The sequence below is a fragment of the Ailuropoda melanoleuca genome, chromosome 1 (assembly GCF_002007445.2).
Source record: "Ailuropoda melanoleuca isolate Jingjing chromosome 1, ASM200744v2, whole genome shotgun sequence".
Taxonomy (NCBI): Eukaryota; Metazoa; Chordata; class Mammalia; order Carnivora; family Ursidae; genus Ailuropoda; species Ailuropoda melanoleuca.
Window position 1 is genome coordinate 85,331,795 of NC_048218.1, and position 26,471 is coordinate 85,358,265.

General features: G+C 36.8%; 1 long non-coding RNA gene across 3 annotated transcripts in view; it reads right to left on the reverse strand.

Annotated features, from left to right (window-relative positions):
* Nucleotides 1–26,471, reverse strand: part of LOC117802691 — a 387,685-nt gene that overhangs the window by 61,046 nt on the left and 300,168 nt on the right. For all 3 annotated transcript variants that reach the window (XR_004626146.1, XR_004626145.1, XR_004626149.1), the window contains exon 4: nt 4,332–4,509. This is a non-coding gene — a long non-coding RNA (uncharacterized LOC117802691). The remainder of the gene's footprint in view (nt 1–4,331; nt 4,510–26,471) is intronic.

Genomic DNA, 26,471 nt, shown 5'->3' on the forward strand with positions numbered 1-26,471 from the left:
ATTCAAGAGAAACAGTGAGGTTACCATGGAGACAGGAAAGGCTTCTCCCTAGGGAAAGGATACAGGGACAAACTGAAAAAAAAAATTCAGGTCAGGGTGATGCATAGTTAACATTATTTCTCAAAACTGCATTTTCCCCCATCAGGTAGTTGGCAATATGTATTAAACACTTTAAAATTTGGAGTAATTTTGATGATTTCCATTTCAAGGAAATTAATTCAAAGAAATCTTAATAAATGTGTGTTAAGATTTCTCTCCATGAAAGTCCATCATAGTACCTTCTATAATATAATAAAAATAAATGAATAAACTTAACTGCCACTGATATGGTATTATTGAGTTACATACGTTGTATATGGAATATTTGCAGTGCTTAAAAATATGTTGGTAAGAAATCAGTAATGATACAGAATGGTACACACACCTGCTACTTTTCAAAGTGTGATCCATAGACTAGCAGCATTCTCCAGGAGCTTGTGAGACATACGGATTCTCAGGCCCCAGCCCAGACCTACTGAATCAAAATCTGCATCTTAACAAGTCTTTAAGTGATTCCTATGTGCATTCAAGCTTGAGAAGCACTGGTATGTGCCATATTTTTTTAAGCAAAAGAAAAATATATACATTATGATTCCACTTTTGACTCCCCAAAGTTTGACTCAATGAATAGAAAAAAGAGTGAATAGATACACATCAAAATGTACACAGTGATCATCTCTGGGGAAATGGGCTTTTTATTTTCTTTTTTCTTATCTTTTCTAAATATTCAACTACAAATATGTATTACATTTGTTATAAGAAAAAAAGTGATTTTTATAAATGTATTCTCTCTGTTGCTTTTCTTTTAAAATGGTCGTTCATGGTGAGTGATTTTTTTTCCTATAAGATAAAAATTCAGGTCAGTTACAAGTTGAGGTCTGCAAAATTGAAAGTATAATTTCACATCAATAAGTTCTAGGAGCATACATCTAGTATTGCGATTTTAAACATTTCTTTGCACTGTTTCCATAAGAATATTTGTCTCTTTATATCCTGTTAAAGTTATGACTACATTTGTAAAGCATCACATCTATCACCAGTTTATGTAATCCCTCAGATAGTACTTGAACCTCACCCTCTCCCCTGATGTCATCCTAAAACTAACATATGAAAAGTTTATACTTTTCCCTTTCATTTTATTCTAGGACTTGAAAAGCCTCCTTTCAAAAGACAAGTGTAATTAGCATACCCAGCTGTTACTAGTATGAAAACCCTCTTCGGGCTATTTTTAATCGTATCCTATTCTTAGAGGATTCTGAGGTTAGAGGACACAGGAGGTATCATATCTGAAGCCAAGGCATGAAGGAGGAAAGGTCTCTGCCTGGAGAGCTGCTCAGGTGGGTCCGGTAGACACAGAGAAGACAGAAGACAAAAAGAATGGAGCTATCAGAAGAAAATTAAAAGGGCCTGCTTCCAAAGCTTGCCTTTAACAGTCCCCGCTCATTTCAAGACATTTCGGGAATACAAGCAAAATCCCATTTCAGTGCAAACCTTTTCAATGTAACATTTTGTTAATGAATCAGCGCACATGTCCTCTGAGAAGGGACATAGTAATTGTGCTTTGCTCATCTAGTTCCATGGATCTTATAGAACAAGCAACAAGGCCCATCAATGTAGCAGGCTGATTAGTGTAAGCCTTGCCCTGCTGGGCATCTCTGCTCTTTTCCGTAGCAGGGAATTTAAGCAATAGCAATGGGAAGATAAACGAGACCAAAAGGATGCCCTTCAGAGGAGTCTCAGGTGGAGGAGATGAGAAAGATTACTGGAAAAAATGTTAGAAGAAATGGAGAGCAAGTACCATTTATGGACGATCTAAAGGGTAGGCTTTTGCATATATCATCTCATTTAATCTTCCTAACAGATTGTACTGTAAGCTGGCTCACACTCAGTAGGTGCGTAACTGTCTCCTATACCCATCTAGGGAATGGTGGAATGAGAATTCCATTTACCCTTAGTTAATTCCAAAGTCCATCTTCCTTCCACAATGACACAAAGCCTCAAGAAGCGATTCCTCTGATTATGAGTCATTTACTGTATCCCAAAAAGCTTTTAACTTAAAAACATCTCCGAAAGCAAGATTTCTGCCATCCGTGATTCACAGACTATCTTCCATCAGTATACCCCAGGTCTCATGTTAAAATGCAGATTCCTGATTCCATTCTCTTAGAGGCAGGTGGTCTAAGTGGGGCATAAGAATCTGTATTTTAAATGTTTCCCAACCAGTTCTATGCACAGACCACAGGCAGCCTGCCTAGGAAGGACATAACCTACCTATCATTGAAAGAAGACCCTTTGTCACTGCTGGAGCAAAGCCCGTCTTTGCGCATCGACATAACATGTCTGTTAACTGTGCTCGCTCCTCTTGGTCTGCACTGTATTTCACTGCCTGGTTCAAGGCTCTCTGAGACAGAGGACGAGGATCTGAAGTGAGAAGAATAGAGGTCGAGTCTTAAACCTCGCCATTAACAAGTGACGCTAGGTAAAGAAGTAATAACTTCTCTGAACCTTAGCTTACTTGTCTTTAAAGTAGAGAAAATATTTCCTGCCTTGGCCTCCTCACATGAGGAGCATGAGGAACTAGGAAGAGGACTTACCTAACATGGACTCACAGACTATTACTAATTTTCCATACAGATGTTAGGAATTGGGTGAACAGTAGGGGCTGTGGAAAATGAAAAGAACCCTGGACTTTAAGTCAGACGTGAGTCACAACTCCGACTCTGCCTCTCACAAGCTCTCACTTTGAACCTGTAACCTCCTAGAGCCTGTTTCCTTTTATGTAAAAAGAGAATAACAAATATGTATGCCCAGGATCAGGGATGGAAGTAACCTGCACATCCAACAGCAGGAGACTAGCTACGTTAAGGAGGCTTTGTCCGTGCTGTCAGAGAGGAGCACCTTCTCTCCACTTCTGGTGCCTGTGGAAAGCATCCCCATGGCCTCTCTCCTGCTTTTGAGTCACTCTACCCCTGAAAAGGTGGCCTAACATCTGCGTGGCAGATCTTGGCTTGGCTTTATCCTTTTCATTTTGGGAACTGAGCTAAGCTACATAGGTGGGCTCTGAATACATAGGCTCAGTATTTACAAGCCTGCTTGACTAGTCCCATAAACGACAGCCTCCATCTGCAATAAAATTACATCTGTAGCCTCCATTTGTTTCCTTCTCAAATTGTTCAGAACCCCGGGGACAGGGGAAGACGGATGCTACTTATTGGATCCTCTCAAAACTCCAACACATATTTTGAAAGCTATGTTGTATTAAAAAAAAAAAAAAAGAGGTAAACCCCTATGTACCTCCTGTCATGGAAATTATCTTGGGATATTTTAAGTGAAAACTCTCAGGTCCAGAACAGGTTAGTGTGTTCCCATTTGTATAAAAATATAGGATGCATTCACAGAGAAGTGCACACACATTTAATTAGAAAATTAACAGAAAAAAATATGGAAGAAACTATTTACTCTGGTTTCTCTGGGGGATGGAAACTGAAAATGTGAGGTGAGATATATATGCTCTAACATGATTTTAACTTGTAGCTACACTTGTGTTATGTTTTAAATTAAAACATATATAAAACATTCACATCCATCGCATTGTTGTGTGGAGGAATAAACAGAATTACACAGGTAAATAAAACCTGCATCAAGAGGCAGTAAGTTCAGCTTCTTTAGTTTCCTACCAGGATGTCAGCCCCCCTTGCAAACACTATCCGTCTGGAGTTGTAGGTCACTTTCTTAGAGCACTACACTCTGAATTCTCAGCCTTAGCTGTGCCCCTGGTCATCAGGGGGCCTACCGCACCAGAAAGCGAGCCACAGGACAGCAAGGGGCCCAGAAGCACAGCCCTTCCAGCACCCAGCCCAGCCTCTGACCAGAGAGGAGAGCCAACATGTGTCCGTAACACTGAATAGCACGCAAGACTCTCAGTGCCTAAGCCAAATATCTACTCTAGTTGTCGTGGAGCTGGAGGTGGGATAAAGAAAGCCTTCTCATGCCTCCCTTGAGCGGCAAGCACTGCTTCAAAGAGCAGCCAAGCCCACTGCCCGCCACCCCCCCCACCCCGCACAGGAACTCAGCATGTGACATTATGCGCAAAATCACCACATGTGTGCTCTCATACCATCATCTCCTCACACGGAAATCTTAAATGGAAACATATGGCCAGCACAAAATGAATCTGACTTTCTTCCCTCTGTGTGTTTGGTGATTATTTGTCAGAGTGTAAAATAAAAATTACCAAAGGAATGGAAAATGAGCTGCAAGCTCATTGGAAGGTTGTTTGTTTGTTTGTTTACCTCGGACGTGGTTTAGGAAGTTACACATTGGGGCTGAGAAGCTTGGCTGATGTCCATTTAGGTAACGGTGCATTCCAGTTGAAGGATCATAGACCAGGGAGTCATGTGGAATGGGTGTAAGTCATGATTCCAAACCCCGGGGTCTGTGGCACATGCTCTCCAAGCCATTTCCACTGCTCTGAAATGAGAGTAATACTTGCCTTGAGGGTATAGTACCTGTAAAGTATTAGAGAGATGGCATATATGGTAATAATTATTAACACAGAAATTAACTTATAAAAATTAATAGAACTGACTATGACTAATCATCCGTTCAGTTATTCATCTTGTTTCCCTCCCCTGCCCCACGGCTCTGTGATCTCTTAGAGGGCGGAAATTTCTTTTGCTCATTTTTATGAGCCTAGCACTGAGCACATTGTCTTATTTATAGCTCACTTCCCAATAAAGGAGAGAGAGAATTGGAAATAACTTCAAACCATGCTAACCAATGTCATTTCCAATCATATTCAACATGAACCCATGGATCAAGGCATTAGTCTCTTCCCTCTTCCTTTTCACATAACACACTCAATGCTGAGAAAGGGAAAAACATCAGGCCAATTGCACTTTAACTCCTGTATGATTTCCAAGAATTAGCTAGAAGCACGATCCTTGAGTTGAGAAACCAAATAATTACCAAATTATTATACCTTAGCAATATGCAATTTAAATCTCCCTGCTTTAAACTTAGGTCTGCTTTTGGGAGGTCAAGTTATGTTTTAAATAACTTATTCTGGAACACAGAAACACAAAGTTCCAAAATAATTACAGTATAAAATTTGTTCTTGCTAAACAGTGTTTGCAATAGAAAGCCGATCATTTCAATTCCCCAAATATATACTAAACTTCAGTGTGCCAGGCAATATGAGACACAGAAAAACCCCAACATGAGTAAGACATGCTCCTATTCCAAAAATATTATGCTTACCACCGAATAAAATGACCCTACATTTTCCTTCTCTATTTTTGTTTCTCTAAATTTGTAAAGGACTTAATTATTAGGCTGTTAGGCTGCTCTCAACCCCTCCTGCCTCACTAATCCACATATGTAATAGAATTCTACATGACACAAAATGATTTTTTAAAATTCCTTATCAATCAATGAGTATTCGTTTTGCAACTAAAATACTATGAGCCTGGCTTTGTTAAAACATAGATTCACAGTTTACATGTGCCTGGAATTTCCACAACACGTGTAGGTGTTAACCTATATAATTTTTAAGTTATGTACCTAAAAGCAAGGCAGAAATGCTACATTCCTAACAAGTCAGAAATCTGTCACCCCAGGAAGTTCCCTCCTGCCATATCCCAATCAATCCCTACCCTTACACTCTTCAAAGGCAACTGCTGTTCTAATTTTTGTTACTCTGTATTAGATTTACCTGTTTTGGAACATTATATAATCATATAGTATGCACTTTTTTGTGTTAGGTTTTCTTTGCTCAACATTACATCTTTGACATTTATCCATTTTGTAGGTCTTTGTCATTGTTGAGTAATACTCCATTGTAGGGACATACTACAATTTATTTATCCGTTCTCCTGTTGGTGGATATCTAGGTTATTTCTTGTTGTGAGCTATTATGAATGAAGAAGCTGTATCCTTTTGAAAATCTTTGTGTATGTATATGTTTTACTTCTCTTGGATAAATACCTAGGAGGAAAATCCTTGAGAGGCAATGTAGGTTATGTTTAACTTATGAGCAATTGCCAAGGAGTTTTGAACTTCTATGGGCAATGTTTAAGAATTCTGTTTATGGGAGCAGGACATAAACAGGTGGCTGGGTGGCTCATTTGTTAAGCCTCTGCCTTAGGCTCAGGTCATGATCCCAGGGTCCTTGAGATAGAGCCCTGTATTAGGCTTCCTTCTCGGTGAGCCTGCTTCTCACTATCTCTGCTTGCCACTCCCCCTGTTGTGCTCTCTGTCAAATAAATAAATAAAATCTTAAAAAAAAAAAAGAATTCTGTTTATGCCCTATACTTGTCAAAACTTGATTTGTCAATCTTTTCATTTTAGTCTTCCCTGAAAACAATGATGTTGAATACTTGTTCACATGCTTACAGACCATTTGTATATGTTTCCTTTTTGAATTGTTGGTTCATGCCTTTTGCCCACTTTAATTGTTTTTTTTTTTTTTTTGTCTGTTAATTCTGTTGTTGAAATTCTTCATAACTCTTGTGTTAGCTACAGGATTGTAAATATTTTCTCCTTGGCTGTAGTTTATTCATTTTTCAAAAACAAGTCTTTTGATGAAAAGAGTTTTCAATTTTGATGAAATGCAATTTACCAGTTTTTCTTCTATAGATAATACTTTCTATGAACCATCAAAAAATATGTACCTACTCCAAGGTCATGAATATGCTTTCTCCTATAATTTCTTCTAGAGGCTTTATATGTTTTAACTTTTATATTTTCATTGATTGTGATGATTAATTTTATGCATCAACCTGATGGGCTACAGGGTGCCCAGATAGCTGGTAAAATACTTCTGGGTGTGTCTGTGAGGCAGTTTCTAGAATAGATTAGCATTTGAATTGATAGACTGAGTGAAGAAGATCACATTCATTAATGTAGGTAGGCATCATCCAATTCGCTGAGGGCCTTCATAGAACAAAAAGGAAAAAGAGTGTATTTGTTCTCTCTTTTTGAGCTGGGACATCTATCTTTTCCTGCTCTTGGATATCAGAGCTCCTGATTCTCAGATCTTTGGACTCAACCAAAATTTACAATAACTGCCTCCCAGGTTTACAGATTCCATGCCTTGAGGATGTTAATAAATATAGATTCATTCTCTTTGATATATGTAGATCAATTCAGATTTTCTAATTTTTCTCATAGCCGTATTGGTGATTTACATCTTTTGAGGAATTTGTCTTTGCCATCTAAATTGTAGTACTATAAAAAATTGCTTGTAATCTTATTCTCTTAATATCAGTAGGATAGGAGACATGTCATTTATTTAATTATGGACATTTGCAATTTGTGTGTTTTTTTTTTTCTTGAACAGTCTAGCTAGTGTGTATCAATTTTATTGATCTTTTCCAGGAATCAGTGTTTTGTTTCATTGATTTTCCCTATTGTTTGCTTCTTACCACTTCATTGATTTCTACTCTTATCCTTATTATTTCCTTCCTTCTACTTATTTTATATTCAATGTGCTCTTTTTCTAGCTTCTTAAGGTAGAAGCTTAAAGCATTGATTATAAATCATTGTTATATTCTAATCTAAGCATTTAAAGCTATAAATCTTTTGCTAAGCAATATTTTTGTGGCATCCCACAAATTTTAATATGTTGTGTTTATATTCTCATTTATTTTTAAATATTTTAAATATTGATTTTGATTTCTTTGACGGGGCATTTAGATGTTTCTTCATTTATAAATGTTTGGAAACATTTTTGCTATTGATTTCTAATTCAATTTCACTGTAGTGAGAGAAGAGAGATACTTTTAAATATATGGCTTGCTTCATGACTCAGCACATGTTTTATCTTGGTTAATGTTCTGTGTTTTCTGGAAAATAGTATACATTTTCTTATAAATATATTTCTTGTAAATATCAGTTGTGTTTTAATTCAATGAATAATATTGTTTAAATCCTCTATAGCCTCACTGATTATTTTGGTATAGTTGTTCTAACGGTTACTGAAAATGTATTAAAATTTTGAAGTCCACGTGTGGATTTATCTATTTCTCCATTTTATTCTGTCCATTTTTGCCTCATATATTTTGAAGTTCTATTTATCTATTTTTCCTTTTTTTTCTGTCCATTTTTGCCTCATATATTTTGAAGTTCTATTACTAAACATTTGAGATTGTTATGTCTTATTATGACTTCTTGGTGATTGTCCCTCTTTATTTCTGGTCATATTTTTTTCCTGTTATCTACTTTGTTTAATATCAATATAGTCACTCCAGATTTCTTGTGATTTTTTTTCATGTTATGTTACCTTACTTTTAACCTAAGTCTTTGTAGTGCATAAAGTTGGGTCATGATCTTTTGACCAGTCTGACAAACTTTGCCATTTAGTTATAGAGTTTACTCCAATTACATTTAATACAAATATGAATATGGTTTTGTGTCTTTTTTTCTTACTGTTTGTTTCCTGTTTGTCCCACTTATATTTAGTTTTCTTTCCTGCCTTCTGTTGGTTATATTAAACATTTTGTAGCCCCATTTATCCCTTCTAATTTAGTTAACATTTTACTAGTATATTTTATTTTTTTTATTTTTTCCTAATTTTTATTTAGATTCTATTTAGTTAACATACAGTGCGATGTTGGTTTCAGGAGTAGAATCCAATGATTCATCACTTGCATACGACACCCAGTGCTTATCATATCAAGTGCCCTCCTTAATACCATCACCCATCTAGCCCATTGGCCACCCACCCACCTCCCTCCATCACCCCTTGCTTTGTTCTCTGTCTTTAAGGGTCTCTTATGGTTTGTTTCCCTCTCTCTTTTTTCTTGTTTCCACCCCCCGAGATGTTCATCTGTTTTGTTTCATAAATTCCACTTATGAGTAAAATCATACAGTATTTATCTTTCTCTGACTGGCTTGTTTCACTTAGAATATACTCTAGCTTCATCCACATTATTGCAAATGGCAAGATTTCATTCTTTTTGATGGCTTGAGTAATATTCCATTATATACCATTACATATATCTCTTTATCCATTCATCAGTCAATGGACATTTGGGCTCTCTCCATAGTTTGACTATCGTTGATAATGCTGCTATAAACATCAGGATGCATGTACCCCTTCAAATCTGTATTCTGTATCCTTTGGCTAAATACCTAGTAGTGCAGTTGCTGGGTCATAGGGTAGCTCTATTTTCAACTTTCTGAGGAACCTCCATACTGTTCTCCAGAGTGGCTGCACGAGTTTGCATTCCCACCAATAGTGCAAGAGGGTTCTCCTCTCTCTGCATCCTCAACAACACCTGTTGTTTCTCGTGATGTTAATTTTAGCCATCCTGACAGGTGTGAGTTGGTATCTCATTGTGGTTTTGATTTGTATTTCCCCGATGCTAAGTGATGTTGAGCATCTTTTCATGTGTCTGTTGGCCATTTGGATGTCTTCTTTGGGAAAATATCATTCATGTCTTCTGCCCCTTTCTCAACTGGATTATTTGTTTTTCAGATGTTGAGTTTGATAAGTTCTTTAAAGATTTTGGATACTAACCCTTTTTCAGATATGTTGTTTGCAAATATCTTCTCCCATTCTGTAGGCTGCCTTTTAGTGTTGTTGATTGTTTCCTTCACTGTGCAGAAGCTTTTTATCTGATGAAGTCCCAATAGATCATTTTCCTTTTGTATCCCTTGCCTCTGGCAATGTGTCTAGTAAGAAGTTGCTACGGCTAAGGTCAAAGATGTTGCTGCCTATGTTCTCCTCTAGGATTTTGATGGCTTCCTGTCTCACATGTAGGTCTTTCACCCATTTCGAGTCTATTTTTCTGTATACTGTAAAAAAGTGGTTCAGTTTCATTCTTCTGCTCGTTGCTGTCCAGTGTTCGCAACACCATTTATTGAAGAGACTGTCTTTTTTCCATGGGATATTCTTTTCCTTGTCAAATATTAGTTGAACATATGGTTGTGGGTCCATTTCTGGGTTCTCTATTCTGTTCCATTGATCTGTGTGTCTGTTTTTTTTATTATTATTATAATTTTTTTTATTATATTATGTTAGTCACCATACAGTACATCCCTGGTTTTTTATGTAAAGTTCGATGATTCATTAGTTGCGTATAACACCCAGTGCATCATGCAATACCTGCCCTCCTTACTACCCATCACCAGCCTATCCCATTCCCCCACCCCCCTCCCCTCTGAAGACCTCAGTTTGTTTCTGAGAGTCCATAGTCTCTCATGCTTCATTCCCCCTTCTGATTACCCCCCTTTACTTTATCCCTTTCTTCTCCTACCAATCTTCCTAGTTCTTATGTTCCATAGATGAGAGAAATCATATGATAATTGTCTTTCTCTGCTTGACTTATTTCACTTAGCATTATCTCCTCCAGTGCCGTCCATGTTGCAGCAAATGTTGAGAATTCGTTCTTTCTGATAGCTGAGTAATATTCCATTGTATATATGGACCACATCTTCTTAATCCAGTCATCTGTTGAAGGGCATCTCGGCTCCTTCCACGATTTAGCTATTGTGGACAATGCTACTATGAATATTGGGGTGCATATGGCCCTTCTCTTCCTACGTCTGTATCTTTGGGGTAAATACCCAGCACTCCAATGGCTGGATCATAGGGTAGCTTGATTTTTAACTTTTTAAGGGACCTCCACACTGTTTTCCAGAGTGGCTGTACCAACTTGCATTCCCACCAACAATGTAGGAGAGGATGTGGAGAAAGGGGATCCCTCCTACATTGTTGGTGGGAATTCAAGTTGGTATGTGTCTGTTTTTGTGCCAGTACCACACTGTCTTGATGACTACAGCTTTGTAATATTTCTTGAAATCTGGAATTATGATGCCTCCAGCTTTGTTCTTCTTTTTGAGGATTGCTTTGGCTATTTGGGGTTTCTTGTGGTTCCATACAAATTTTAGGACTGTTTGTTCTAGATCTGTGAAAAGTGCTGGATAATTTAATAGGTATTTCTAGGATTTTAATAGTTTCTGTATGGATTACAATGTGCATCCTCAACTTAATCTATCTTGAACATAATACCTCTTAACATACAAGAACTTTACAACAGTGTGCTTCCATTTACTTTCTTCCATTCTTTGCAGTAGCTGTTGCCATATATTTCATTCCTACATATGTTATAAAGCCCATGTTACATTATATTTGGATTTTCTTGTCTGTTTTAAATAGTAACTGTCATTTAAAATAATTTAAAATGAAAATTAATTTATTTTTATTTTCTAGATATTTATCACTTCAGGTGCTCTTTATTCATTTGTATGATCTGAATTCTCTACCTTTCAGTCTGAAGAAATTTCTTTAATATTTTTTTATTGTAGAGACCTGCTTTGGTAAATTCTCCTGGGCTTTTTTTTTTTTATAGTGTCTTTATTTCACCTTTAATTTCAAAGAATATTTTACTGCAAATAGAATTCTAGACAGATGGGGCTCTTTTCTTTCAGTATTTTAGAGATGTTGCTTCGCTGTCTCCTGGCTTGCTTCCTTTTTGATAAGAAGCTCATGCTCATTTTTACCTTTGATCTCCAGAAGATAATCTCTTCTTTTCTGTATGCATTTAAGGTTTTCTTTTTATGTTTGGTTTTCATGGATTTGACTATGAATTGCTTAGGTGTGACTACTTTTCTCCTGATTACAGGTCATATTTTCCTGATTCTTCACATGTCAAGCAATTTTGTTGAGATTCTGGATTTTTATTGTCTTCTTTAAAGAGTTTTAAGTTTATATTGTTAGCAAATTAATTTACTGGTAGATTGTCTTGATCCTGTTGAGGCCTATATTTATATTTTATTAGGTTGGGTCTAGAGTGGTTCTTGCTATTCCTAAGGCAAGGCCTTTCTGCAGTCTCAGGTGAATTCCCAAGTTGCAACCTGGCTACTTTGACCCCAAGGTCTCCTACACAGTGAAATCTTTAGAATCACCTGTTTATCTCACACACACCAATAGCCATTCTCTCCCAGACCTCATAGAGTCATACCTTATATGTACACATCTTAGTATTCAGCCAAAGACTCAAGAGAACCCCCAAGGAAGAGTTCTGAAGCTCTTTCTCTAGACTATTCCTTTTCTTTATAACCCTGCCCCACAAATTCCAACTATCTCAGCAGCCCCAAATTATGGTCTCTGTTTTCTATATCTCATAAGACCATTTCTCTCTCTCTGGGCTCTACAACCTGCAGCTGTAATTTTGAAAGTGTCCGTGTGAAAAAAGTCTGGGTAAATATGGAGCTTATCTCAGGTATAGCCCTTTTGTCAGTGATTACAGTCCTGTGCTATATATTTTCCAGGTATATGGAAATATTTGCTTCATATAGGTTTTCTAGTCTAGGAGGGTAAATCTGATACATATTAGTCCACCAAGGCTAGAATTGGAAGCCTAAATCTAAACTATATAGTTATGACTAAAGGTGAAAGAAGAGCTATAAGAAATCCTTAACAAAAATAGTTACTAGTATTATGTTAAGTAACAAAAAAATTATATGATAGTATTATTCCAAAAATGAGGAAAAAGACTGAGAGAGGTTAATTGAGGTCAACCGGTAAATGGCAAAGCCAGTATTTGAACTGAGAGAAGTTTTGCTTCCCAGACTACATTTTCCCTACTAACCACAAAGTCAAAGCAGGTTTCTAAGAGAAATGGAGGCTTGAACTGGGCTTTGCAGAATTGGTGGGCTTTGGGTTGGTGAACAAGTTAGTGGGAGCAGAATCACATGCCAGGTAAAGGGAACAGAATATGGTGGGAAGCAGATGAGAGCGAGACAAGAGAGGCAAAATTTTGTGTGGACATATTAGAGACAAAGTTGAATAGCTTGTGTGAGGTCAGTTTATAGAGGATAATATAATTTGGGCAAAAAAGAAAAGAGAAAGTAGGAAGAGGGGAAGGAAGAGAAGGATGGAAGGGAAGACAAAAGGAAAAGGAATAGTACTACCTTATTAAGATGTTTTAAATTATAGTTTATTATATTTTAGTCACAGATTTTGTTTTACGTTCACTGGGAACTACACAATTATACACACTTTCTCTGATACACATTCTTATATTATAGAATCTTTCCTTTTTATGTTTATAGCCTCGTGAACACTGAAGTCTCTGCCAGTCATATTTACACAGATGATTAAAGAAGTTGAAAAGAGAAGGTAGAAAGGGAAAAGGTGAATTTTACCTTTATTTTTTTCTATTCATGTCTGGTTGGTTTTCATAGTAATGTAAAGAGTGTCTCCAAGCCTCCTCAAATATCAAAAAGACTAGAGTCGCTGAAATTCCCTTTCTGAGATCACAAGAGATATCTTGCCTCTCCTCATTTAGCTAAAATATTATCTACAAAGTCTTTCTTTCAACTCATGACCTCCTCATCCACAAGGATCACAATCTATTTACAACTATTATTGGAGCCATCTCTCTGCTGGAGGCAGGGTCACAAACCTGCCTTCCCAATCCTAACTTGTGAAGAGAATTCCCATTCTTCAGCTGTGCAGAATTGCTTTCTTTGTATGGAAACTAACTTTAAAGATGACTATATGTTTAGTATTGAAGATCTGAAATTTCTTAAAAGATTTACAGGATGGCTTTGATCTTTCTAAATGATATTTAGGATTTGACTGCTTTAGCACCGTCCTCCTCTGTGTACTGATAATACCAGTATCAGCTAAGATACACTGAGCACTTTCTATGTACCAGGAAACATGATCTTTACAAGAATTATCTCATTGAAGCCTCACAACAGCAGTAGGAAATGGGTTCTATTATCATCATCCCCATTTCATAAAAGAAGAAACTGAAGTCTGGAATACTTGAGTAACTTGTTAAGAATACACAGTAGTAAATTGCTACATTAAGAGTTGAACTCAGAATTTCAAAGACTTGAAGAAGATAAAACCCAATCCCTAAGCATAGATAAAGCATACTTAAAGGCAGTAAAAGTATTCTCTAAGGACTTCACATACAGCAAAAATGTTTAGAATCAGACATACATAAATTCAAATTATGGCTCTCCTATTTTCCAGGTAGGGTACTTTGGGAAAATTACTTATTCTATGTTATCCTATTTGTTTATCTCTACAATTTCATGACATTAATACCCCTTTGTGGGTTCATGATGATTAAATAAGATAGTATCTGTAAAGCACCTGGTACCTAATGGGGGAATGAATAATAACAGTAGCTACCATTATTATTCTAATGTCATCTTGAGGCAAATTTAAGATTCAGATTTCCCTAGAGTGCTGTTCCACCACTTTCTAGTCCCATGACCCTGGGTGTGTTAAATTTTCTAGGCTTCAGTTTCATCATCTGAAAAGGTAAGGATGATAATAATGATTACCTACTCATGAAGTTGTAAGAAGTAGGTAAGCTAGGGACACCTGGGTGGCTCATTTGGTTGGGCATCTGACTCTTGATTTTGGCTTGGGTAATGACTTCAGGGCTGTGGGATTGAGCCCTGCACTGGGCTCAGCACTCAGCAGGAGTCTGCTTGAGATTCTCTCACTCCTCTCCCTCCCCTTCCCTGTGCTCTCTCTCTCTCTCAATAAATAAATGAATCTTGAAAAAAAGAAAGTAGATAAGCTATATAGCAGTCCCTGACACACCATAAATGTTCAGTGTGTTATCTATTACAATGATCATCATGATGGCTGGACAAAATGGTATAGTAGGTTCGTTTAAAATTCAATACATTTGAGGACCAATATGTATGAGAACATGATTTAGAAGAAATCCATAATCTTGAAGAGGTTTGTTACTTGGGTTTGTGCCCTCACCCTGCCCCCATCAGACTCCTATCTTTATTCCATATTGAGTAGTTAAGTCCCATGGAAGTTCTATTCTCTATCAAGGCCATTGTGGATGTCCACTTACAGAAAATTAATCCAATGTGAAAAGAGCCATTCTTCTCCCTACACTTTGTCATTGAATAGCAAAGACCTTGGGCATAGTGCTGGCTCAGTGCCTCTATAATGGAATTTGGTAGAACAGTAGAGGCACAGACAGTACACAGGAGAACAGCAGCAGACAAGGATGGTGAAAGAGGCTATAGCCCTTAGAGAATCATTAACATCAGAGTAGCAGCAGGATATAGCAAGGGCAAGTTTGTAGGTGAGTACATCTAGGGACTTGCAGAAAAAACCGAGGAAGACTTTTTAGAGAACTCTATTATACAGGTGGAGGCAATGAGCCAGAGTAATTTGAATAATGACTAATAAGGTGACCTCATTTATATCCATAGGCTGGTGAGGTCTAGAGAAATTCAGGTTACATTATAATAAAAACAAGTAATTATTATTATTATTGTGGTGTAATTGCATTTGAAGCACAGATTTTGCTCATAGCTGCTTGCTTGACACTTTGAATTGCACCAATTTTCTAGTGGCACAGACCCAATTTTCTAGTGGTTTGAGTTTTGACTTTCTCTTGACATTCCTTAGTGGGTCAACATGAGTAAGCTTTTAAGAAAATGTGTATTTGTTCCTTAAGTACATTTCCCTTTTTAAAATGCTGACGTGTTTTTCCATATGCCTAATTAAAGTTTGCATAAACCTTCATGTTTGTGCTTTCCCTTGTATCCTATGAGAATAGTTATTTTTTAAATGGACTTAATTAACATAGAAACAATTAGAAATAGGGGACCCTGCATTAGTAAAATATTCATTATTAATTAAAAACCTAAAATATATTCTTCTTGAGAGTGTTGATTCAAGAGGCTACCATCTCAAATATTTGTGTGACAGCCTTATCCAGTCTCATCCATACTACAAACTCATCAGAGAGATTAAGGAATGGGGTAAACTTTGCTTTTTATATATTTGTTTTGTTTAGTTTTCTCGATGTTTAAGAAAGCCACAAAGTTACAATGACCCTGTTTTAAGTCTCATAAATATAACAATTAGGGGCAAGAGGTTAGTTTTCATCAAAAGACCAACTTATAAATCCGGTACTGCTGAGGTTAAATTTTTTGCTTTAGTTAATTTCTCCATAAAGTAAAATTCCTTCCCCCCCAAAAAAACTCCCCCCAAAGGTAAATAATCTGTGAACTGATAGTGAAGTGACTCAAGGAAATGAAGCATATGCTTTCAGTAGAAGAAAATACAAATATGTATGTCTTTTAAAACGTGACCTCAAAAAAGTTATGTTTATTTGGCAAATTACCTGAGATTTAAGCTGCTTCATATAGGAAAAGTAAGGTCTATTTACTATGAAACTGATCTTCATCCAATCCTGCATTACAGGAATTGATGAGAATGTTATCAGTTGGCTGGCCGGTTAAAAATGGACTTCCCCAAATATTTCTTGTAATAACTAATCTTTCTAATACTTACATATAGAAAGTATGCTAACAATAGGTCTAACCAAAAGATAACTGCTGATTTTTTCTGATTCACATTCACCCTTAAGGAGCATAAATCCTTTGAAGAAAGATAAACTTTTCAATACATCAACAAGTATTTCGAAGCAGAGTCAATACCATTATTACTTAAGAATAACTATCAAACACTTAGAGCCACTGTCTTTATGTAGATTCTATTATTTGTCTAATCACAATTATATGGGGAGGATTATTATCCCTCTTTAGGAAAGAAGTGAAGATGCTTGCCACAAAGGAGGTCAACTGGCAGCAGGGAATTAGCTTAACACGAGAAAGGTAGCAGAATGTGTCTAGTTTACAGCTCAAATTCTTATAGTCCTAGTAGTGTCATTGTGGCTGTATGACCTGGTTAGAGGAAAGCTAGCAATTAAACTATTTTTTATTTGATGTTTGTGACACTTGGCTTTGACAAAACCATTTTCTTAAAGCAGAAACCAACTTGTTCCATGGGTCTTCCTATTTGCATGATGTTTTTTCAAGGTGAATAAGAGATTAATTCTCCAGCTTCTGAAGAAAATTTTTCTCAGTTTATTTTCACTACCCTTGTGTAGAAGTGACCTGAATTAAAATTACCTAGTCTAGTACTGATTTTTTCCCTCTAAAATTACAGTTGTGCTATAATGTGCAAATTTTCATTGCTTTTCAACATGAAATTAAAATTACATAGTTATAAAAAGAAGAACTTCGATTTACAATTTTTGAAAAGAAGTCTTGGACTTCAAAGTATAATTACCTAGAGCTCATTAAAATGCAGGATTATTAACCCAAGAGCTGAAGTTTCTAGTAATAGTGGATCTTTTATAAGAGTAATTATAAGAGTCATAAATATTAAGCATGAAAGTAACACTCTGCATTTAAAGGGAAAGTGTGTGCTCCCATCTTTGCCAAACTTATTGTGAAAAAGAAGACAATGAAGAAGGCACCGGTTTGTTAAAGAGCCAAGTGTAAGCCCTAAATAGGGACTTCTTATTAATGAAAGGCACTATAAGAAAATGTTCCAAAAAGTTCTATGTATGAAAAGTCAATGGGTAAAACATATTAATTAGTAGAAAAGGTATCTAGTAGCATGTTAAATAGGCTTTTTCCTAAACTGTTCTGGGGGGAAAAAGCAAGTAGAAATAGTATATTGAATATAATAAGAATTCTGTAAAAATGTGAAGAGAAAATGACTGGAATGAACTATGCTTAAACATTAACAGCAGTAATATCTGCATGGTAGAGTTACAGTTTTTATTTCCAAGATTTCTAGTTCTGTTTCATTATGGTTTATTCTTATTTTATATTAAAATGTTATCCTTTATATCTCTCTGGATATATATAAATTGATTGTATTTTTGTGGCTTCACATCTTTTAAATTATCTTTTACAACTATTAACCCAGATTGTCTAAAGGGAGAGGTTGGAGTTGCTGCAAGCTTGCCTAGGTGTGTCTTCTATTATGTGTTGTGTGGGTTGGGGAAGGGGGTCAGGGGGTATGTGCCACTGGGCTCAGTCCCTCTATGATTGGTATTTTTAAATGAAGGTTCCTTTCCCTTCCAGGTTCTCACCAGTCACTAGGAGCAATGCCCGGTCTCCACACCCAAAGTCCTACACTTCTTGCTTTCATCTGGAGGTAGACTGTGTCATTGCTGTCCCTGGATCACATCCTACCTGTTTCCTCCACAAACTCCTCTATGGAGCATCTTTGTTCTGCTTCCTCTTTGTTTAGCACTTCCTTCCATAGATGATGTTTCCCTTCTCCTGGGATTATTCCCATTTCGTGACACAACAAAAGTTGTTTGGAGTATGTGCTATATATTTAATCACTAACAATGAAAAATCCTTCCTATTTTTTCAAATATTTTACTGAAGAGACAAATCACAAATTGTATTTAGTATGCCATCTTAAAACAGAAAAAGTAAACAAATACCAATTTTTAAGTGTTACTTTAAAACTACCATTTCAGTAAAGTTGTTGTTGTTGTTATTATTATTATTATGCTAATTAAAGAAAACAAAAACAGTGGTGTAATGAACATTGGGATGTTAATATTTCTTCAAGATCTGGATTTCCATTCTTTTGGATAAATCCCCGGGAGTGGGATTGCTGGATCATATGGTAGTTCTATTTTTAGTATTTTGTATTCTGTAGCAGGTGCACCATATTATATTCCTACCAATAGAGTACAAGTGTCCCAATTTCTCCACATCCTCACCAACCCTTGTCTTTTATTCTTTTGACATCAGACATTCTGATAGGTGTGAGGTAATATCTCACAGTTCCCTGATGTGTAGTGACGAGAAATATCAAATACCTGCTGTTCATGTGTTCATATACCCACTGGCTCTTTGTATGTCTGTCTTCTTTGGAAAAATGTCTTTGGCCCTAAACGTGTGTGTGTATGTGTGTATATATATATATATACATATATACACATACACACACACACACACGTCTTTAGCCCTAAATATATGTGTGTGTGTGTGTGTGTGTGTGTGTGTGTGTGTCTGGAAATGATGGTTATCAGGCGCTGGGAGAATGGGGAAATGGGAAATTGCTAGTGAATAGGCATAAAATTCAACATGTAAGATGCATAAAATCTAGGGATATGTTGTACAACACTATACTTATTTTAACAATAACAATATATGCTCTTCAGAAATTGTTAAGAGGGTAGATCTCATATTAAGTATCCTTACCACAATAAAATAAAATTTTAAATGTAAAAAATAAAGATGGAAAACTAAATTAATTGATACATAAGGCATCCAGTTCAGACAAGACAAAGGTAGTACCATTACCTTGTCCTGGGTTTTATTTTTTAATGTTGTTCTGGTGCTATGATTTTTTTCATTCTGAGAATTCCCCTTTCTCTCCTTTTGTTAAATAAGTGAAGATTCCTTACTTAAAGATTGGCTCTTCGAGAACAAATTTATTAAGGAATAGCAATACCATAGTCAAATAGTCAAGTAATAATTAAATTTAAAAATATAAAGCTATTCAGATATCTTATTGTGTATTACGCTTGCTGATAACTTGAAGCAATGCAACTTAAGAAAACTTGCTTAGTCATCATGCCTATCTGGGGATATGTCATAAAGGCTAGATCACCCAAGACTGTCACTTTGTACCAAAAGAAAATGTCAGCCAGTGTTTTCGAACAGTTCCCTTGAAAATGCTATGAACAATATAGTATCACTGCAATTCTCTCAGAAGTCTTTTGAAAAATTAGAACTTAATCAGAATATTCTGAGTCAATCTTTGTTGGTCAATACATTTCCTATAGAACTTTACTATTATTTAAATAAAGATTGAGAATGAAATGAAAATAATAACCCGAAAAAGGGAAATACCAAAACAGTTATTCTCCTAGCTCATGAGTTTGAAGTTTTCAGGCTGAATTTTATCCTCTTGAGGTTCAAGTTCTATTCACAGCCAATAAAATGAGATTTCCTGGTTGTGTAAAAAAGACAAAGCCCCAAATTCTTTTGAACATCAAGCATGTCTTAATAAAGTGCATTTGACGACTTCAGGGTAAAGGAATCAGAACCAACTAGATTGGATTTCTTTTTAAATACACAGGGGTTAGAAAATGAAGGGGGAGAAGCTTGACACAGAATACCTTTGGCTTTGCCCAACCCTGAAACATTTAGGGGGAAAAAAAAGTTGAAATTATTTCCTAAGCTCCAAGTATGGTTTTTTTCTTCAATAAAAGTCATGATATTAACTTTTCCTGAAATGAACTCAAGCTGTTAACCAGAGGACAATTACAATGGAGAAATTTAAAAAAAAAGAAAGAAAGAAAGAAAGAAAGAAAGAAAGAAAGAAAGAAAGAAAGAAAGAAAAGAAAGAAGCATTAGAATTGCAATATATTGCTGCAGACTAATTGTTGGCTGGGCCTAAATCAAAGGTCCTGTCTTCTTGAACTTCTGAACTCAGACGTGGGACAGAATATTAGCAGAGAATTTATCTCGCTCTTTTATACTTTGTGTAGGTGGTGGGTTTGATAAACAGCAAATTTATGAAGAGAGGCCCACCCAAAGCCAACTACCTTCACTGGTGATAAAACACTGAAGACAGTGAATCTGATCCTGGTATTTATATCCATGGAAGCCAACCCTACACTGGGCTGCACTGACAGAGGACAGGAGGGTGGAAAGTGCTCTGTGGCTGGTCTTAAAGACCACGGCTGGGTCATAGCTAAGAAGCAAAAGAAATCATCTACAAATGGCCAATAAATGTAAAAAGATACTGAACTACATTATTAATCACAAAAAAACACTAAAGTAATATAATAAAACTGTTTATTCACCATTCTCACCTATCAGATTGACAGAGATTATAAAACTTGACAGAAAATGGTTTGGGGAAGGTATAAAGAGATATCATTTTCTTCTAATAATTTCTTTTTTAAAAAAATTTTTTAATTTAAATTTAATTAGCCAACATACAGTACATCATTAGTTTGAGATGTGGAGTTCAATAATTTATCAGTTGTATATACACCCAGTGCTCATCACATCACATGCCCTTTTTCCTTGTTATAACGTTCCTGAAGAAAGAAATTTGACAAAATTCAACAATAGATCCAACAATTCCTCTCTAGAAATTTATCCTAAAGAAATGAAGACATATTACATATATATATATTCATTGAATATGTTATAATATGGGAAAATTATAAGCAACTCAAGTCAGACAATAGGGGATTGGTTGCATGTTTTATAATACATTCATAAGATAGCCATTAAAAGTGGTATTGTATCAACTCTTTGTTAGGAAAATAAACTCCTAATTTGTTTTTTAAAAGGTCACACTGTAGAATATATACTAAAATGGGAAAATGTTCATGATATAATTGCTAAGTGAAACAGTGCAAGCTAAAACACCATGTAAGAAATTACACTAAAATATGTATAGATGAAGAAATTCCCCTTGCACCTTTGCTTTCTTTCTGTTGGAGGGCTCAAGGACTCAGTAAGTCAACACACCCCCCTGTACCAGCTCATGGTGATCTCAACCAGACTCATGGCCATAAATATCACATTTAAGCTAACAACCACCAAATGAATACCCCAGTCCCAACCTCTTCCTACGCTCCAAACACATATATCCAACTTTCCATTTGCATGGAAAAAGTCTCAAGCCGAACATGTCCAAAACCAGACTCTTGAGGTCTTGGTCCCCATAAAATTTACTTCTTTCTGAGTCTACCTCATCTTAACTAATGCCAACTCCATCCTTGCAGACATCCACAAAACGCCGAAGACCTCCTGTCTCCACACTAGTTTGATTGTCCCACATTCAATCCACTGGCAAGTACTGGCACGTCTCCTTCACAGTCTGCCCAGAATCTGACTGCTTCTCTGCACTTCCACTGCTATCACCCTGGTCCAAGCCAACATTGTGGCTCATCTGGGTTATTAAAATAGCCTAATCTTCCCATTTTAACTCTCTCCCCATACTGTCTGTTCGCCCTGTTTTAACCATTTCCACTTACTATCTGTTCTCTAAAGAGCCACCAGAGTGATCCTATTAAAACCCAAGCCAGAACACATGATTCTGCACAAATTCTCCGATGACTTCCAATCTCACTCCAAAAAGAAACAAACACCAGCTATCCCCATGGCCCACATGGTCCTGCCTGCTGTAGCTAACCCTTACTGTGATGACCACTTCCTGCCAGGCTTTCCCCTGCTCACTCTCCTGCAGCTACACTTGCCTCATTGTTGTTCCTTAAGTCCCATAACCATCGTTCACTGTTCCTTCTGCCCTAAATGCCCTACCTGACATATCCACATGGCTCATTTTCTCACCTCCTTCAGGTTTTTCCTCAAATGTTAAAAATGGGGACATCCCAAAATGATCTATTTAAAATAGGAACACCTTTCCTATTCCTCACCTATGTCCTCCTTACTCCCCTTTCCTTGCGTGTATCCCTTCACAGCATTTATTAACATCTAAAATACTGTATCATTTACTCATTCACTTCGTTTGTTTTCTGAGTCTTCTTCCATCCCAGGTGGAATACAAGGATAAGGACTTTTGTCTGTTGGGATCACTGCTGTAGCCACGATGCCTAGGATGATACCTGATATACAGTTGGCGCTCCCTGATGATCACTGAGTAAATGGTAAAGATGGATGCCAAAGTGAGCAGTACTTATTGCTGGATGTAGAACTGAGATGGTTTGTGTTTCTTCTTTTGTGCATACATTATTTTTTTAATAGATGATTTTTAGAGCAGTTTTAGGGTAACAACAAAATTGAGCAGAAAGGGCATTAAGGAGGGCATGTGATGTGATGAGTACTGGGTGTTACATGCAACTAAGGAATCACCGAACAACAACAAAAAAGTATGTATATACTTCCCATATGCTCTCTGTCCCCACACACTCACAGCCTCCTCTACTGTCAACATTCTCCACCAGAGTATCTAGTAATCAATAAATTATTTAGTAATCAATAAATCTACATTACACATGATTATCACCCCAAGTCTATAGTTTGTATTATGGTTTATTCTTGGTGTTGTACATTCTGTGAGTTTGGACTAAGTATAATAACCATTAACTAATGAACTAATATATCCACCATTATAGTCTCATACAGAACAGTTTCATTGCCCTAAAAATCCTCTGTGCTCCACCAATTCATTCCTCCTTTCCTACTAACCCTTGGTAACCATTGATCTTTTTACTGTCTCCATAGTTTTGCCTTTCCCAGAATGTCATCTCGTTGGAATCATACAGTATATACTCTTTTCATATTGGTTTCTTTCACTTACCCACATGTGTTTAAAGTTCTTCCAAGTCTTTTCATGGCTTGATAGTTCATACCCTTTTAGCACTAAATAATATCCCATTGTCTCAATGTACCACAGTTTATCTATTCACCTGTTGAAGGACATTCTAGCATTTACAAATTAAAATACTATGAACATTTATGTGCAGGTTTCTGTGTGGACACCAGTTTTCAACTCTTTGTGCAAATACAAAGGAGCATAATTGCTAGATCTATGGTGAGAGTACAGTTAGTTTTTTAAGAAACCTCCAAACTGTCTTTCAAACTGTACCATTTTGCATTCATGCCAGCAATAATTGAAAGTTCCTGGGGCTCCATACCCTCACCAGTATTTGGTGGTGTCAGTGGTTTGGATTTGAATCATTCTAATAGGTGATAGTTGTATCTTACTGTTGTCTTAATTTGTATTTCCTTGATGACTTATGATGTGGAATATCTTTTTATATGCTTATTAGCCATCTGTATATCTTTGGTGAGATGTCTGATTACCTCTTTTGCCCAGTTTTTAGTCAGATTGTTGATTTTCTTATTATTGAGTTTTAAGAATTCTTATATTTTGGATAACAGACTTTTTATCAGATAGGTCCATTGCAAATATTTTCTCCCAGTTTGTAGCATGTCTTCTCATTCTCTTGAGATTATTTTAATAATTGAATAAATATTCCACATTTTAAAATATGTATGATATGTCATATGCCAAATGAGTATTAAATTATTATTATTATTATTATTATTATTATTNAGGGAACACAAGCAGGGGGAGTGGGAGAGGAAGAAGCAGGCTCATAGCAGAGGAGCCTGATGTGGGGCTCGATCCCATAACGCCGGGATCACGCCCTGAGCCAAAGGCAGACGCTTAACCGCTGTGCCACCCAGGTGCCCCGAGTATTAAATTATTTTTAACTGATGGCTGTATACGTACTGGCTTTGTTATACTGGTTATACCATAGAGAATGGACATGATTCAATATGGCCTGAATCTATATACTGAATAACCTCTGTACATNGAGTATTAAATTATTTTTAACTGATGGCTGTATACGTACTGGCTTTGTTACACTGGTTATACCATAGAGAATGGACATGATTCAATATGGCCTGAATCTATATACTGAATAACCTCTGTACATATTTACTTTTTTAAATACACACTTGAAAATAAATCTGGCTATTGCTGGGATTCCTCATTCCATGTGTCCCATATCCCATCTCAGTTTTTATAGGCACAGAAAAGCAAATGCTCAATAAATGCATCTAAAGCAAATGTTCTATTCCTACACAAAGCATCTGTCCTGAGTCTCAGATCTCCTACCTGGTGAACTAAGCAGCACTCTCTCGCTCTCTCTTTGCCTTGAGCAGAAAGTGCCCCAAATACATGTTCTAGCTTGCCTTCCTTTTGGATCTCTTCTGGTCTGCGGAACCAAGTAGGACTACCCTGCCAGAAGCTTCCCTAGTCAAAGAAATCAACCACCTCAGCTGAAAGGTGTTCAAGAAGTTCATACTCCCATAAGCCTCAAAGCTCCCAATCCATCCGTGATCAAAATGCCATGAGGCCAAAGATTCCCAAAGGCCAAAAGTCCATCCTCCCTCTCAGACTTTCCAACCCCTTCAAAATGTTCAGTTTCATCTTTTCCTTGCCTCTGCTAAGGCCTACCAGAAAGGTAGGAGGGCAACAGATGTCATCTGCCCCACTCTCTAGACAAGAGACTCCCTCTACCCATTCCCATCTGCTTCTAAGGGAAAAAGAGCCCTCCTGATTATTACTGATGGTCCTTAAGTACATTTCTTAATCTGTCTGAACCTTGGCCTCCATGTCTGTCACATGGAGATAATATTGTCTTCCTTTCAGGGCTATTATGAAAACTAGAAATGATGTGTGTAAAGCACTTTACACATCTCAACCACTCAAAAAAGCTCTTGCTGTTTACCCATTGTTTATTCTGCTGACATTTCTCAATTAACTCCATGTGCTTCTGTCCATGCCTTTCTGGACTCTCAAGTCCATGCGGCATTCCAAGGCTCTTCCTTGAGAAGGAACATGGGAGAGGGCAGAATATTCATTCCATATATTTGGGTTTTGTAAGTAATGTATCTTATGGAACAAGCTGTTTCACTTCTAATTCCCAGCGAAGTGAATGGGGAAATAAGGCCTAGATCTGATGTCATACTTTGAGCATATTCAGCAGGGTGGCTGGGTATTAAATTCAATCTGAGGACAGATTTCTATTCTACCTTTAAGATCACTAGGAAACATTTTACTGCTACAGTCATAGACTATTAGAGATGTAAGGGAACTGAAGCTCAGAGAGGCCTCTGACCTCTGGGCCATAGCAATTTTCCTGCACAGTAGTGCCTCTTGCTCTCCTGTACTAACTACGTTGTTCTGATTTACCATACTAGCATACTTAAAGTCCTACTTTTCCAGCCACTTACTTAGGAAGTGTAGGTAGGTGGTCCAGATCTAGCCATGGAATGACTGGGAAGGAACAATCTGGACAGCAGGGTCTGCAGGTTCTGAAGATGACAAAAATCCCCTATATGTTCCCTGCCTTCTCTTAATGTCCCTGGTGTTGCCGCCAGTGCAGACTTTGAAATCTCCTCATTGTAGCTTTGACAACTGCTAATGTTAACCTATTTTTTTCTTCCTTTTTTTTTAATTGTTGAAGGGTACCATTTTTAGAGACTTTCCTTGATCCCCTTTTAGCTACATTTCTGATGTATCCCCATTTCTAATTTTCTGATATGTTCATTTATAATCAAAGGAAATATTTAAAGACTGGTTAGCAATTTTTCCCTCACCCCATGCAGCACGAGTGACCCTGACTCTCCACAACAGGGAATCACACTACATGTAGAATGAGCACTCCCAGGAACCAAGACGAGGCCTAGAGACTCAGCTCTGAAATCAGGTATTTCTGCATATCAATATTCGTGTGACTAGCCGTAAACTGAGGTTTAGTTTCTCATCTATAAATAGGAATAAGATCAAATTTATAGGATTACTGATATTGCAACCCTTTGCCAATGATTATCTCTATAAATCACAAATGTCCTATGTGATTTTAGTTTTACTTAGTTCTGACTGAATAAATGAAGATAATAGGCACACTACTTGGTAGACAATGCTGGACACCATCAACAGAAAGCAAACATGGCCTCAAGAACAGCTTTGACACCTTAAATGCACTGTCGCATTGAATGTTGCACCGTGAGGATGGAGGAATGATTACATTCCTAGCAAAACTGCAGTGATATTGTAAAGACCGTGGTCATTACTAGTAAAATGTTTGCGAAGGGTAAAT